At 41.1% G+C, this 16,303-nt stretch overlaps 1 pseudogene; it reads right to left on the reverse strand.

Moving 5' to 3' along the window:
• Nucleotides 1–8,966: 8,966 nt before the first annotated feature.
• Nucleotides 8,967–9,655, reverse strand: LOC107179836 (annotated as a pseudogene).
• Between the last annotated feature and the right edge of the window lie 6,648 nt (nt 9,656–16,303).

Here is a 16,303-nt window from a genome sequence, read left to right on the forward strand (position 1 = left end):
ATGGTCAGACCGTTATGGCCCTATACCAATAAAACACTGATTTGTCCATACTCTTTTAGAGGGCCTGAAAACACCCCTCTCCCTCCCCCTCTAGTTTTCAATCCACCATCAGTTCAGCTGCTCCAGGCCCTTCTACTTCTGTTAATCTGCCACCTGGCCTATGTTCTGTCCTGTTCTGTGTGTGCCACGCCCTTTGTCTCTCTTGGAAACAGTTTCTGCCTAGATCACGTACATGCCTGCCTGTGTTTTTCCTGAGTCACTTGTCTCCTCTTTGTTTGCTTCTTCTTTTGTGTGTCAGATCTAGAGTAGATTTGGAGAGGACTGTATGCATGTTGCCTGACTCCTGTTGTATGGGGGGTTTTCTCCCTCATTCCTTTCCCCAGGTTAATGGCTATGATAATTAGAGCGAATTGTCTGGTTAGTCTACCTCTGGATGGAGACTTTAAGGAATACAGTAAAACCTTGGATTGAGAGTAACTTGTTCTGAGAGTGTTCTGCAAGACGAGCAAACATTTCTAATAAATTTTAACTTGATAAACGAGCGATATCTTGCAATACAAGTAGTACATGGTGCCAAACGTCACATGATCACAACAGAGCCAATGGTTCTTCTCTCTCTCTCTCTCTTTCTCTCTCGCTATGGGACTGTGGGTGACCATCTCCCATGCTTGGATGCTCCGTCTCAGGCCGTGGTGTTTGGCAGAAATCAGTGATTTTTCAGAATGTTGGAAGGGGCCCACAACGGGCACTAGTGTAGTTTTTGTCACTTCAAAGCACCTATGGCCAGTCCTTTGCTTTACCATATGAGAGTAAGCTTAGGGATGCTTTGTTTCATTCTAGGTTAGGCGGCCTGCAGATATAGATCCTTTCCTCTGCTGCCTTACTGCCAGTTCCACTAAATGCAATCTATGACAAGAGTTTATTAATACTGTACTGTAGTCAACATCCGTGCGATTATATACAATGGCGCCCAGGCAGAAAAAGATTCTGTTGAGCCAATGGATAGCAGTGATTCTGTTAGTGATAGTGAAAGTCGTCCTACACAATAACCCTCCTCTCTCTTGCCACGAAAGGTTTTCACACCAGCCACGAAGGCTTTCAAAGTTTAGTGCAGGGTAATTTGTTTATTTTTCTTTATATTTTGTATGAAATTACAGTATTGTAATCATTTTTATATGAATATTAGAAAGAATCATCTAAATTTCCATGATTTTTTAATGGGGAAATTCGCTTTGATATACAAGTGCTTTGGATTACAAGCATGTTTCCCGAAGGAATTATGCTCACAAACCAAGGTCTTACTGTATTCTCAAGCAGCTGCTGAAATTCCTTTTGTTTTGGGGATGTTCCCGGTCTTCTCTGGTTCAACAAGGACTGCCTATTTTCACCTTTTGTTTTTGGAAAGAAAACATGGGTCTGTTCATCTGTCCGAGCTGCCGAGCTTTGGGACTGGGACTCTTCTTTGCCGTCTAGGCTTTTATCTGCCTCCAGCCTTGCGGGGACACCTCGCGTATTCTGGATCCACCTCCCCATCCTTTCCTGCACCACCATGGGCGGGGCTTGCATAACTGGCTCCTATACCACCCTCCGTGCCTCCAGTGTCATTGCCTCCTGCTCCTCCTACCCTCACTACCAAGGGGGGAAACAAAGCACCCCAAGCGGCTGCGCTACCTCCTTACGAGGTTCAAACTAAAGCATCTCCCAAATCAGCATGAAGGGGCCTCCGGGTTCCCCTGGACTCAAAACCATCCACTTCAGATTTCCCTGCGGGAGCCCCAAGAAAAAATTGACACTGGGAGCAAATTGACTTCTGGTAGACACAGGTGCAACATATTCTGCATGAAAGCTAATTTAAGTTTGTTGGCTTAATTAAGATAAACGGGTCTTCAGAGTTATTAGCATTAAATATAAAACTTTTATTCTACCAAGGTTTACTAAATGTCAAATAAACTTGTATTATCTCTGCTATAACTTGTCAGCAAAAAGATGACTTAATGTGATGGTTAATTTTGTCTGTCTCATAAAGTTTTCACGGGTAATTGTTAAGAACAAGTAGGCTGAATAAATAAAAAGGTTTATAGGTAAAACTTTTAAATAGCTTCCAAAATCTTCAGTAACCTGAAGCTTTGAAGTTGTGCTAAGATAAATGATAAACTGGATTGAATTCACTGGATACCTAAGTCTTTTACAAATAAGATAAAATACGAAAGCATTGATTGCTGAATGTAGGTTGTCTGCTTTTGGCCTGTTATAGCAGGGCAACAGCATACTTGGGTCTGTCAGTAAAATGCTTTATGCTTGATTGAAAGATCGTACTATGGAAAAACATAGGTTTTTAGAAATTATGAAATGTGTTCATAGATTTCAGATCGAAAGAATTCTGGTATACCAGACAGTTCACAATTGGTTACTAATTAATTTTTATTGGAGATTAACATTTCTAAGAGTTAAAATCCCACTAAATGTAGTTAAGACTGATAGAGGGGCACCTGGGTGGCTCAGTCGGTAAAGCATCCAACTTCGGCTCAGGTCGTGATCTGGTGCTTCATGAGTTCGAGCCCCACATCAGGCTCCACACTGACAGCTCAGAACCTGCTTGGAATTCTCTCTCTCTCTCTCTCTCTCTCCCTCTCTTTGCCTGTCCCTGCTTGTGCTCTCTCTCTCTCAAGATAAATAAACTAAATAAAAAAAAAAAGACTGATAGAAATAAGGGATGCATTCTGTATGGAAGGAAATTTAGATGTATTAAAAAAAAAGTTATGAGGAATGGGAACACACTCAGGGAAAAAAAGTGTGTGTAGTCAGGGCTAAGACTGAAATGAATGGATTTTAAAAGTACACTGGTATATGACTGAAATTCTGCTTTTCTCTCTGTTAAAGAGACAAAGTTTTCTTAGATTGTTCATCTGCTCTTGGTAAGAAATTATAAACAAAGTTGTTTTTTTCTCATTCTTTATCTGCCCAGAAAACTAAAGCTTCTATGTTTTGTCTTTATCAGGTCTTTGATTTCCTAAGAAAGTTAAAACTTTTCAGTATTATAGAAGTTAAATTTTGCAAACTACTATATAACTTCCTGTAGACTCACTTATTGTCACTTTGGTTAAATATAAATATTAAGGTTATAATGATCTTTAATCCTATTTAGTCAGTGCTTTAAAACTTCCTGAGGTTTTTTAACAAACTTCCTGCGGTTTGAATTATAAATGAAGTCTTTTTGACTAATTAACGCTTGTCTGTTTGGGACTTAAGTTACATGAGAAGCATTGTCAAGCAAATAATGATAAGCCTTCGGTTGTATTGTATGGGTAAATGCTATAACTGTTCCAGAAAATGTATGAAATTCCTAAAGTTTTAATAGGTTCTGGTGTAAGGTTATCACTTGACATTCTAATTATTAAAATGTTACATGTCACAGAAATAACTAGATTTCTTTGTCAACTGCATTATAATGAGTTCTCATCAGATCTTTAACCATGTCTATTTCTGAGCTTTTTTTCTCATTTATAGTTATTGTTCTGATGCTCTTGCAAAAAAAATGTGTTTCATCTTCAAGGAGATTCACAGAAAGGCCTTTTGACAAATACAGGTTTTTAATGTCTTTAAGATCATAAAACAAAGCTGAGTAAGAATTTCCAGAACTAATGGGAAAGTTGCATTCAAATAGAACAAGAATTAATAACACAGGACTAAATGAATTGAGGAAGATGATTATACTTTTTTGACTCTTGTTTGAAATACTGCTGGTTCTCTGATATTTGCTCTTCTAGATTTAAAGAAGTCTTCTCTTAAGATATCTATGACTCACAGAAATATGATAAAATATTCCTTTGTGAACCAACTAAAACACTTATCTTTTCTGCCTACCCGAACCCTCTGAAATTTAGAAATTCTCAGTGAGTGTTCTTTCTTTCATGGCAATATGATTATTTGCATAAGTTCAGTGAGAATCTGTTCTCCTTGTAATAGGACACCACTGGAAACATTGGTTATTTTACCGAGGCTTTGTCTGGAATGTCACATTTGAGCGAAATGCATAGACTTAGATACGACAAGACAGCTTTAGGGAATTAAGGTTGACATTATGGAGCCAATGGAACCTCCTGGAAATGTTGGCTTGGTACCTTTCTTGCAGAGCTCCCAGCTGCCTTACCAGGTGAGTAAAGAATGTCACTTCATGGAGGGTGCAGGAACCTCAATATATTTTGGGGACCTCAAGAAGGGGAATTCACCCAAATCTATAGGTATTGCAAGCAAGTCTGATGAAAATTATTTAGCTTGGCTCTGGCCTTGAAAGGCTATTAAAAGTTCAATCTAGAGATCTCTTATGAAAAGTTCCAGTAAAGCAAATTTTAAAAAACTTATATGGCCAATCACTATTCTTGCTGAGCTTATGTAAATAATTCAGCCAAATTTGTTTAAACTGGACTTGTTTTACAAATTCGTCTTGATTTGGCTATCTTCAATAAAAATGAGGGTAATTATAGAGAGAAAATGTTTCAATAACACATCTTCGTAGATATTAGATTTTAATACTGCTTTTTATAAACTGAACTAGATGTTAAACTCTTCTTGTTTCCTCAAATATCTGGCTATGGCCCTCCAAATTATGGTTTCTGGTCGTCTTCCACTGTCTTGAATTAAAGTCATTAAAAACTAAAACTTTTTTTGGGTGCCTGGATGGCTCAGTCGGTTGAGCGGCCGACTTCAGCTCAGGTCATGATCTCACAGCTCGTGAGTTTGAGCCTGGCGTCGGGCTGTGTGCTGACAGCTCGGAGACTAGAGCCTGCTTCGGATTCTGTGTCTCCCTCTCTCTCTGCCCCTCCCCCGTTCATGCTCTGTCTTTCTCTCTCTCTCAAAAATAAATAAACATTAAAAAAAAAACTAAAACTTTTTCTTGATGCCCTGCGAACTGAAGCTGGACAAATTTAAGGTCAACTTCAGAAAAATTGCCACAAAGCCCATGTATAGACAATCTTTGTGCCTGTGTTTCTATGGGCCATTCAAAAGGATCACCAGAGATGCTGGATTTACAAACCAGAAAAACCCATCTGATTGCCACTGCCTGCTCCCACTCCATCTGAGGATGCTGTGACTCTGACATTTAGAAATCTCAGTGACAGCATTGTGGAATCAGGTATTGGGTTTATAATTTGCTCTGACCACTAGCTTATGTTTTTCTTTTGTTTCCATAGAAGTGCCTCTTATTAATTACCTGATTGCTTACTAAAAAAACAGAGTCCATATGATGGCTAGCTAACACCACCTGCTACCTATATTAACTCCTCATGGGAAATAAGATCCATATAGATGAAATCGGGTGTCAAGTCACTTGGCTACAAGAGGCCCTTGACTATATTCTTACAAAAATCAGGGGAGTCTATATGGTGATTAACACATTGTGCTGTGTATGGATCAATTTATCTGGAGAGGTTAAAGAAAGCTTCTAGATCATTGGGCCAGTAACTAAATGCACAGTTCCCCATGAAGCCACCCCTACCTCCTCCTCCCCCAGTGGGACTCTTTGTTTTCCTGGTTTCCAGGCCTTTCATCGTTATACCTTCTTGTTGGACCCTTAATAACCCTACTCCTTATTCTAATGTTTGGACCTTGTATCCTAAAGTTACTAACAAAATGTATTTTCTCTCACCTCAACCAGTTAAATCTTCAGATGGTGGTTCACAAACAGCGCTGAAACAAATGAGTATAAAGACCCGCTAGGCCGAGTCACAACTTCCTTCTACTCCCCACTGTCCATCCAGGTTTCCTAAAATTTAGGTAACGAGGACTTCTGGAGCCTTCTGGCAGGGTGAACGTCCCACACCAGCATGAAGTAGTTACAGAAGATGGACCATCACCCATTTTCCCTTAAAAGATTTTAAGGGCCCAGAGTCCTTGAAGAAGAAATGTAGGTAGTTAGGCTCTAACAGGATACCTGGAGCTCAACACCAAGGAGTCATGGTCAACTATGGAGAAGGTCAGAGGCCTGTCCTGGTAGCACTCCACAGGAGCTGGATCAAACCAGACAGGCCCAAGATGGTGGATGCCATGACAGAAAACCTCTGACCAAATAAGGAAGAAAAAGTAATAAATATTCTGCGCCCTGGTTAACCACTGTCAATAAAAGATAGAAACCCAATCCCCAGGCTACACAGATGTCTTCCAAGCATGCTAGTGCTCACTTGCTCTCTCCCCTTTCCTCTCTCTTTCTCTCTGTCCCTCCCCAGCATTTGTATCTCAAGAGTGTACATTTTGCTTTAATAAACTTTCCTATTTGTGTTTCTCATCCACTGTGCTCTGTGTCCATCCTTGAATACGTGCTGTGAAAAGACCAAGAACCTTCAAGGACTCCCCAGTTCACCCGGCAACAATTGAAAGAATGTAACATTAGGAAAGATTGCATTCTGATAAAAACTAGGATTACTAAATTTAAACACACAATAGAGACAGTGAAGAACAGATTGAAAAATGCGAAAGAAAAAAAAAGAATAAACGGTTCTTTTAACAGATGAACGGGTGAGGAAATAAAGCTTATAAGTAAAATGAATAAAAATATGAGTATGTTTCTCTCTTATATTTTCCACAAAACTGCATGATGCAAATTAACTGTAATAGGAACTTCAGGCAAATACCCTGTTTGTCCCTCCAGATCCACTTGCTATCTTTTTGCCCAGCTCTTTCTCCTAGGAGGGGACCTGCAGAGATGGCTTCAAGGGTTCAGGCTATGAGAGGCACTGGCAGGAGATGGGAATGTGGGAGGAGAACAAGGCCCAGGTATCTCTTCTTCCAGCTGGCCACTGCTCAACAGTGGCTACGTTCCTCTACTGAAGGGCACGACCCCTGCATCTAGCCCTCTCCTAGAGATACTGACCCAGGTGCGGTCCACAGTTCTTTCTACATCTTGGAAACCACTCCTTCCCTCTACCTTTTCAGACTCAGGGGTGGTCACTGAACCTCAGCTCTTATCCCTCCTGCTTTGCCTTTTGCTTTCCTTTAACCCTTTCTATGCCTTTGTAACTCATTAAACTCTACCCAATTACCTTATTTGAGAATTACATCAATATTATGCTAAGATCGTCCCTGATGTTCCAAAAAGCCCTCTTGCTCAACTTTAGACACCAACAGTTAAAGTCAGAAATCGACAAGACTGTCATAGACTCTAAGTCTAAAGTTCTCTCTTGGCCAGCAAGAGAGTGGGACACAGGATTAAAAGTGAGAGATGGCTAATGTCCAGGAAAAGACAAGAGCCCCGAATAAGGGTCCTTGCCCCGTATTTATTAAGATCAGAAGGCTTACAAATGTGATGGGCATGCACAAGGAGACAATGAATCTGCGAACATTAACTCATGGGCGTGAGGGAAAGGGGGTTTTGAAGATATACGGTGTTTGGGCTTTGGGTCAATATAAAAAAATCCTGGCACTGGGCCGATGGGCAGATGGTTGTTAACGGCAGACAGGAGGTGCTGTGTCTGTTTATCTTAGCCAGACTAGGGGATGAGACAGGGGGAATAACCTCAGGGTTAACAAGGCACCTTTTCTTTTGTTAACCATCTCTGCTCTGGGCTGCTTCACCTGCAACGCAGCGGTCTATAACCCTATTTACCTCTTTACCTAACTTGGTCCTTCCCTCCTGTGAAGGCAGCTTTCTGCTATAGTACTAAATTGGGGGGCAATTTTGCCCTGAATACCTAATCTTGCTTACCTCATTTACCTTTGCATTGGGGGCCTTTGCCCCCCACTCTATTCTGGGGCCTTTGCCCAGAATTCTGGGGGTCTTATCTTGTTTACCCAAGCTTGGGTAAGAGCACCCTATGGCTTTGTAATTCTTTATGCCTTGTTAACCCATTGGTGTAAGCCCAGGGAATTTCTAAGCTTATTCCCCACACAAGCCTGCTTAACTCATGCTCTAACTAAAACCAATTATGCTTATTTCTGATCCCACTTTCTTGAGGCATTAATGAAAATGTTTTGCAATGATCAGAACTTCCTAACTGCCAGACCGGAAAAGTCCTGATAACAACGGAATGCCTAGAAGGCCACACCCGACATGTCCCCTTCCCTGCCCATGATCCTGTGCTGAACAGACACCGACCCCCCACGCATGACCACATGCTCTCTGTCTCTTGCGCGTTCCCCCTCATAGAACTCTAGGTGTCCATCTTGTGGGTGGAGAGGTCGCTTGTTAAGACTTTAGGCTGCCACCTCCCCGGCTCACTAAACCCAAAATAAATGTCTCCCTTTCTCTTTTCCAAACCCCTTTCTCTTGCGTTATTGGCTTTTCTTGCAATGAGTTTATCTGAGGTGGTTTTTTGTTTTTTGTTTTTTTTTGCAACAGTGTTGGCAACCCCAGCCAGGAACTGTGTTTTCAATTTCTATAGCTCCCTCCTGCATCAGAATCCCCTGGGACAGAGCAGTTGTCCAGGAAAGCACCAGAGCTCACTGGTTCATTTCCTGAGTTAGCAGCTGTGATAGATCCATCAGTAACATAAGCACTAATCTAAAAAACATAATAATAGCAAGAATAGAGGAAAAACTTTAGGCTTTAGGTCAGAGTGGCCCTCTAGTCAGAGGACATAATGAAAGAGGTTCTTACTTTGAAAGGAAAAAGAAAAAAATCTCTAGGATAGTGCAAAGATTAGAAAGAAAATCATAAAATCATCCAGGCAGAGGGAATAACAAGTTACCTATGATAAAATAATTTTAAAAGATCAGGTTGGAATCAGATCTTTTTTTTTGTAATGCTAATTGTTAGAAGACACTGAAGCATCATCAACAAAATTTTGAGAGCCTACTCGAGCTGGAACAGAAAGTCACTTGTAGCCATTCAAGAACTTAGAGAGTGTACCATCCACAAATAGCTGTGAGTAATATTTTCTTTTTTTCCTTTCTTTTCTTTCTTTCTTTCTTTCTTTCTTTCTTTCTTTCTTTCAGCACTTGTTAGCATTTAATGAACCTCCTTCCACATGGCTTCAGGCTACCAGGACACAGGACCCCCCCCCTCCCCCCGCAAATACATCTGTAATATTTCCTCAGCTCTTCTACTGAAGAATTTCACCTTCACTATGCCAGGCTGTTTGGGGGAGCTTTTCCTTTCCCAAAACGTAAAAGAAAATTTTTTTTAATGTTTATTTACTTTTGAGAGAGAGAGAGACCATGAGCAGGGCAGGGGCAGGGAAGGGGACACAGAATCCGAAGCAAGCTGCAGGCTCTGAGCTGTCAGCACAGAGCCCAACATGGGGCTCAAACTCACGAACCTCAAGATCATGACCTGAGCTCAAGTGGGACGCTTAACAGACTGAGCCACCCAGGTGCCCCTCTCAAAACTTTGTAGTAGCCCAATCATGCCACATCAATGATAGGTGCAGCTCCAGTTGTGTTTCTGGCAGCCATCCCCCATGTCAGCTCACTGACCATGGTCGACAGTTTATCAAGGCTGACAGTTGGACAGAAGCTCTGGTTCCTCTTTAAGTGGTAATGCATCACACCAACTTTTCCAAAGTAGCCTGGATGACACTTGTCAAAGTTCATCCTGTGGTGATGCTGCCAGCATTTCCTTCACCTCCCCAGTTCTTCTGGTGTTTGCCAATGCGGCCATGGCCATGGCTCAAGTGAAGTTTCCGGGTCTTCCTCAGTCTGGATTGCATGTTGGCTGTCCAGACAAAAGAGAGTCTGAATTGTATTTTCAAGGAAAGGATAAGTTCCAACAAACCAAAACGTGTCATTGCAATAAATAATTTCAATAGAGAGAAAATAAGATTTAAAAACAATTGTACTGACTGCTTGAGATCACTAATACTTATGTTCAGTGTTGAAATAATTGTTAACATGGTTATAAAATGTGATAAACAACTTTTGAAAGAATAGACATACAATTATAAAATACACTAATCTAGGGGTACCTCAGTCGGTTAAGTATCCGACTCTTGATTTTGGCTCAGGGCATGATCTCATGGTTCCTGGATTCAAGCCCCACACTGGGCTCCGTGCTGACGGTGTGGAGCCTGCTTGGGATTCTGTTTCCCTCTATCTCTCCCCTCCCCTGCTTTCTCTCTCTCTCTCTCTCTCTCTCAAAATAAATAAATAAACATTTAAAAAAATTTAAAAATTAACTAATCTAGCTTTAACATCCCAGGTTATTCTAACAAAAACTGCAAAGGAAGGGGGAAAGGATAAAAATAAAATATGCCAACATTTCTTTATCCTTTCTGTTTCAATGGAAAAAAATGATTTTTCCGTCATTTCAAAGGAAAAAACGATTTTAATACATAGAGAATTACAAAATAACTTCAGTAATACTTCTAAATCACAAATGAAATGATCAAGTTAGAGTAAAAAGTCAGAAAGAATATGCAGTAAAATATTAATAACATGTTAGAAAACATAATTCAACTAAGTTTGAAGATCTAATTGGCTTTATTAAGTGATTCAGGATTTGGACAGCATCCCACCTAGCAAGTAAAGAGAGATGTGAAGAGTTGAACAAAATGGAAGTTTTTAGGGGCACCTGGGTGGCTCAGTCAGCTCAGGTCATGATCTCACAGTTCGTGAGTTCGAGCCTGTGAGGGGCTCTGTGCTGACAGCTCAGAGCCTGGAGCCTGCTTCACATTGTGTCTTCCTCTCTCTCTGTCCCTCCCCCTCTCACTCTGTCTCTCTCTGTCTCTCAAAAATAAATAAAACATTAAAAATAATTCAAAAAGGAAGGTTTTATAGGCAGGAGGGTGGGGCAAGGAAGCTATTAGCAAAAGAAAAAATTGTTTCAGGCCAGGATGGGTGTTTTTAGGGGGGGGGAAGGGAACAGAGGGTTTTTTATCAAGCAGGTTACCTCACTATAGAGCTAATAAGGAAAGTTCAGGTTGTGATAGTCACAATTCTGTCAACAATTGTTTATTACATTTCATAACCATGTTAACAATTATTTCAACACTGAACACTAAATATTACTGATCTCAAGTAGTCTGCACAATTGTTTTTAAATCATATTTCCTCTCTATTGAAATTATTTATTGCGATAACACGTTTTGGTTTGTTGGAATTTATCTTTGAAAATACAACTCAGACTCTCTGAGAGATGAAATCTAAGTTTGGTTTGCTGTCGTGGGGAGCAAGCGACTCCAGTTTGGGCTTGTTGTTTCTTTTCCAACAAATGCTCACTCCTGAATTGTGAAGTCCTGGAGATTCTTACTTTTCTTTTTTTGCTCATCTATATTTTGCATTTTTCCATAATGCATACATATTTACTAATGCAAAATCAAACACATACGAATTTCCATATCTTGCAAAATGAAATTAAGCTATCATGCTCTTAATTTCTTGAAATTTGCATATCTCCTGGGTTTTTTGTTTTGTTTTGTTTTTTTCAAAAATACTCGAGGCAGTTTAACAGACTTAAAGTGTAAGACACACACTGGGTCTGGATCAAGTTGAGCAAATTTTGTTGTTGGAGATTCCTGGGAACTTAAGAGGAAGGAGGAATGACAAGTAGGAGTAAACATACTGTCAACCTTAAGAATAAAATAGCCAGTTATTTGACTAGCAAAATGAGGTTATCCAGGAAGAGCAGAGGAATTGCAATTCAGGTCAAGGAAACCATGGCAAGCCATAGGCAAGTCCAAAGAGACAAAGGCAAGGTCAGCTTTCATTAGGTAGTAGGAGGAAATTGGGGAGGGTTCTTTTGAACATAAGTTCACTAGAGAAGAACAAGGGTTGGAGGTTGTGGTGGTTTCTCATTGGCTGTAAGCAGTGGTTAGTGCGATGTTGCTGGGGCAGGGAGGGATCTTCCTTTTTTTTTTTATTTTTCTTAAAAGCAGGAGATGAAATATCTATGTGAAAAATGTCTCCTTGTTGTCGAGATAATTCTTATCTTCCTTCTTACCGCAGGTGATGCTGGCTGCAAGGAGTGGTTCATGCAGGAGAGTGCCCCCTTCAGGGCTTCCTGACTATATCTTATTTTTATTTATTTATTTTTTTAAGTCTATTTATTTATTTTGAGAGAAGGAGAGAGAGAGAGAGAGAGAGAGAGAGAGAGAGAGAGAGAGAATCCCAAGCAGGCTCTGCACTGTTTGCACAGAGACCAATGTGGGTCTTGATTCCACAAACCATGAGATCATGACCTAAGCTGAAATCAAGAGTTGGATACTCGACCAACTGAGCCACCCAAGCATGCTGCCCTACCCCCCACTCCATTTCAAATTAGATTTCCTTTATTTACTTTCATAATACTAATTAAGTAATATAATCATTTCAAAACGGAGAACATGCAAGAAATAATTCAAATCAACAAAATGACTTCCAAAAATCAATAATCCCCAGGGTGCATGGGTGGCTCAGATGGTTAAGCCTCTGATGGCTCAGGTCATGATCTTGCAGTTTGTGGGTTCAAGCCCCACACCAGGCTTTGTGCTGACGGCTCGGAGCCTGGAGCCTGCTTCATATTCTGTCTCTCTCTGTCTCTGCTCTTCCTGTGTTCTCTCTCTCTCTCTGTCTCTCTCTCAAAAATAAATAAACATTAAAAAAATTTAAAAACCAATAATCCCCAATGCTATTAACTTCTGAGAGACCCATAGTGTATGTCTTTTGGGTTTTCCCTAACTCCCCCTTTTCTAAGAAATTCCCTCCCCTCACACACATGGTGGCAGTGGGAGTGGCCATACATCATGTTGGTACAGTGTGATTGTGCCTTATCACAGTTCACAGGACCACAGGGGACACCTGAACCAAGCGGGGATGCTAGACATGGGCTGAAGAGCACCAGGCCATTCTCTCTCTAGATGCTTTACCTGTTACACACATCGTTGGGACTGTTGCTGCCATATTCCCCCTCGTGGACTGGGGAGCTGAGAAGCCAAAAAAGGCTGCCTCAATTTTGACCTCAAACTTTTTAGTTGGGTTCTTCTTTCTAGCTTGTCTCTTGGATTCTGTGGAAGACCCTGTGGGCAAAGCATCGCCTGATGGGAACCAAAACTACCCCTTCAAGCAACAAGGACTGCCCTGAGCCAGCAAGAGCCCATCCGTGATTGACCTCAAGACAGTGATCGATTTGATCACTGCCCTCACTGCCCACCTGCATGTACCCACCCGCCTTCGCCCCACATTTTCCTTATATAAACCTGCAAATATTTTCGGCATTTGCAGACACTAGTCCGCTGTCTGCCTGGTGTTGGCCTCCCTGAAATAAATTCCTTTCTTGTTTCACCTCCACTCATTTCTCTCTCTGCCTTTGGGTTTTGTCAGTGGTGAGTGGCAGAACCTGGTCTGTTTGGGACCCTGGGAGCCAGATGCTCTTTGCACTGCCGCAGGCCGCCTACAGAGCTGGTTTGCAGACACAGGGAAGAAGGAAGAGAGACACGGCAGGTGTGACAATGACTTGATCATATACTTGCTTCTTGTTCCAGTTTTTTCCTACACTCCAGCTCGGTTCCTGTCGGGATTCCAAAGCCACCTGAGGCAGTACCCCGCAGTAGTTCAGATCACAGGCTGTGACATTAGATTGCCTGGATTTGAATCTTCATTACTAGCTATGAGACCGTTTGCAAGTCCCATTATCATTTTAAGCCTTGGCTTCTTCATCTCTAAGATGGAAAGAATATTAGGCCCTATTTTATATCACTGGGGTGAATACGAAATGAATTGATACATTTTATTTATTTTATTCTTTAAACATTTTTTTAAAGGTTAATTTATTTTGAGAGAGGGAGAAAGAAAGAACTCGAGCAGGGGAGGGGCAGAGAGAGAGAGGGAGAGAGAGAATCCCAAGCAGGCTCCACACTGTCAGCACAGAGCCTGACGTGGGGCTCAAACTCATGACCCATGAGATCACAACCTGAGCCAAAATCAACACTCGGATGCTTGACTGACTGAGCCACCCAGGCACTCTGAATTGATACATTTTAAATATTTGATATTAATTAAGTGCTAGATATTAACTATTAACTATATTAAAGACTGTATATTAACAAATTATGTTAATACTATATAATATTAAGTTATGATACCTATTAATTAACTACTAATACCCTTATAATACATTAAGATTTCTGCTTAAGTATGTACTCTCAAGAGGCCATGCAGATCTGTGATTCCTTTCTAGAAGTATACCAGGAATGATTCAAAGGCTGGTGTTGGGGGGGAAGGTGGGGTCACAATCAAGGAAGAAGAAAGGGACATAGGCAAATAGTTAAAAGTGTGAGCTTTTCAGTCACTATGCACATTATGTCCTGTTTTTGCCTTTTACTAGTCATGGGGTCTTAAGAAAACTACCAAGCATGAAATTTCTTATTTGTAAAATGTGTGTAATAATAGATCTGACTCATAGAGAAGTTGTAAAATTTCTTCAATGAGAACATATACCAGTTATCTGTCACCTAGCAATGCTAAATAAATATTTTATTATTTTAATCATTATTACTAACTCCACATTTAGGTGACCAACACATCAAGTGGCCAAGTTGGAGAGGTAAGGGATCTAGACATAGTTTATACTTCTTTGTCAAGAGACATAAGACTCATCAGCATGTCTTTCTCCTAATTCATAATGTCACAGCTACAGTTCGCTCTTCTTATTTTATTAAAAAAAATTTTTTTTAAATCTTTATTCACTTTTGAGAGACAGAGAGAGACAGAGCATGAGCAGGGAAGGGGCAGAGAGAGAGGGAGACACAAAATCTGAAGCAGGCTCCAGGCTCTGAGCTGTCAGCACAGAGCCTGACTCGGGGCTGAAACCCACAAACCGTGAGATCGTGACCTGAGCCGAAGTCAGACGCTCACCCGGCTGAGCCACCCAGGCGCCCCTGCAGTTTGCTTTTCTTATAGATGGATTACTTTAATTTCTTGAGATCTTAGATTGTTATTGTGTGTTAGTAATAAGATTTCTGCTTCAATGTCTTAAATCCAGCAGGGACTACTGAAGTTAATTTAGCCAATTGACAGGTGTTATGTATTTAAAGTAAGGACCTAAGATCCACAAGTAAATAAAAACCTAGAAATCTATCTTCTTGTTGAAAGTCCTTATAAGACAGGAGTTGAAGAGCTACTTGAATGTTTAAAAATAAAAGTTATAGGGGTGCCTGGGTGGCTCAGTCAGTTCAGCATCCAACTCTTGGTTTCAGTTCAGTTCAGTTCTCATGGCTTTTCGGGTTTGAGCCCCACATTGGCTCTGTGCTGACAGCACAGAGCCTGCTTGGAATTCTCTCTCTCTCTCTCTCTCTCTCTCTCCCTTTCTCTCTGTCCCTCCCCTACTCACGCTGTCTCTCTCTCGAAATAAATAGACTTAAATTTTTTTTTAATAAAAAAATAAAAGTTATGAAGCTTTATTTTGTTTTTCCACAAACAAACTTTTCCAGGCCCCTACTAAACCACTACTTTGCCTGTTTGCAGAAATGAATGAATGAACATCTTATCAGAGCCAACCAAATCAATGAATGCGAGGTCAGTGAAGAAACCTCCCCAAGCACGGATTCTTAACTTGGGCGGACTACAGAATCACTCGGGAAGCCTTTTCGAAACATACATTTCCAGGCTCCATAGACAGCTCAACTGAACCAGCACTTCTGGGTAGCACAACCAGGCAAACTGTATTTTCAAAAAGCCCTCCAAAGGATTCCAAGAAGCACCCAGGGCTAGGAATGTAAGCAATGCCTAGGCTGAAAGGCCTCAGAAATGCAAATTACTCCCATGAGTTTAAGGTGCCCTGAATGGAACTGACTTGCACCTTTCGTTCTACTCTGAATTTATCTTTAAGGGTCTGTGCTCCTACTGGGGGCCTCTTGGAAGAAGGAATCAGAATGGCCCAAAGAAGCAGAGAAGTCTGTGGGAAGAGCTCCTGGTTGAATTCCCTTTCCGCATAAAATTGGAAAGCTGGCATTATTACAAGGTGTGATGTGGCCCCAATTCTATACCTTCTCTGTATATATGCCCCTTGCCCTGTATCTGTGAAATACCCTTCCACTCTGTGTAGGGTGTTTGCCCCCTCCTTGGCTCTGGGCTTGACCATATGATTTGCTCAGGTTTGGGATTTTAGAAATGTGAACAGGCAGGGGCATGGAAAATGTCTTCATGTTCCTGCTAGCTCTCTCATGCTTAGGCCTTTGCCATGAGAATGCAGCCTTCTGGAGAATAAGGTATGTAGATCAAAGCTAGGTAGATAAATTGTCCTAACTGGGGCAACTGATCATCAGCCAACCTCCGGAGCCTAGTCAAAAGATTTGAGCTCCGTAGCCAACATGCAGTTGACTATAGATGCACAAGTGAGCCCAACTGAGACCAGAAAAACTGTCTCACCCACCCAAGGTTTCATGAGTTAATAAATCCT

The sequence above is a fragment of the Panthera tigris genome, chromosome X (assembly GCF_018350195.1).
Source record: "Panthera tigris isolate Pti1 chromosome X, P.tigris_Pti1_mat1.1, whole genome shotgun sequence".
In the NCBI taxonomy this organism is placed as follows: Eukaryota; Metazoa; Chordata; class Mammalia; order Carnivora; family Felidae; genus Panthera; species Panthera tigris.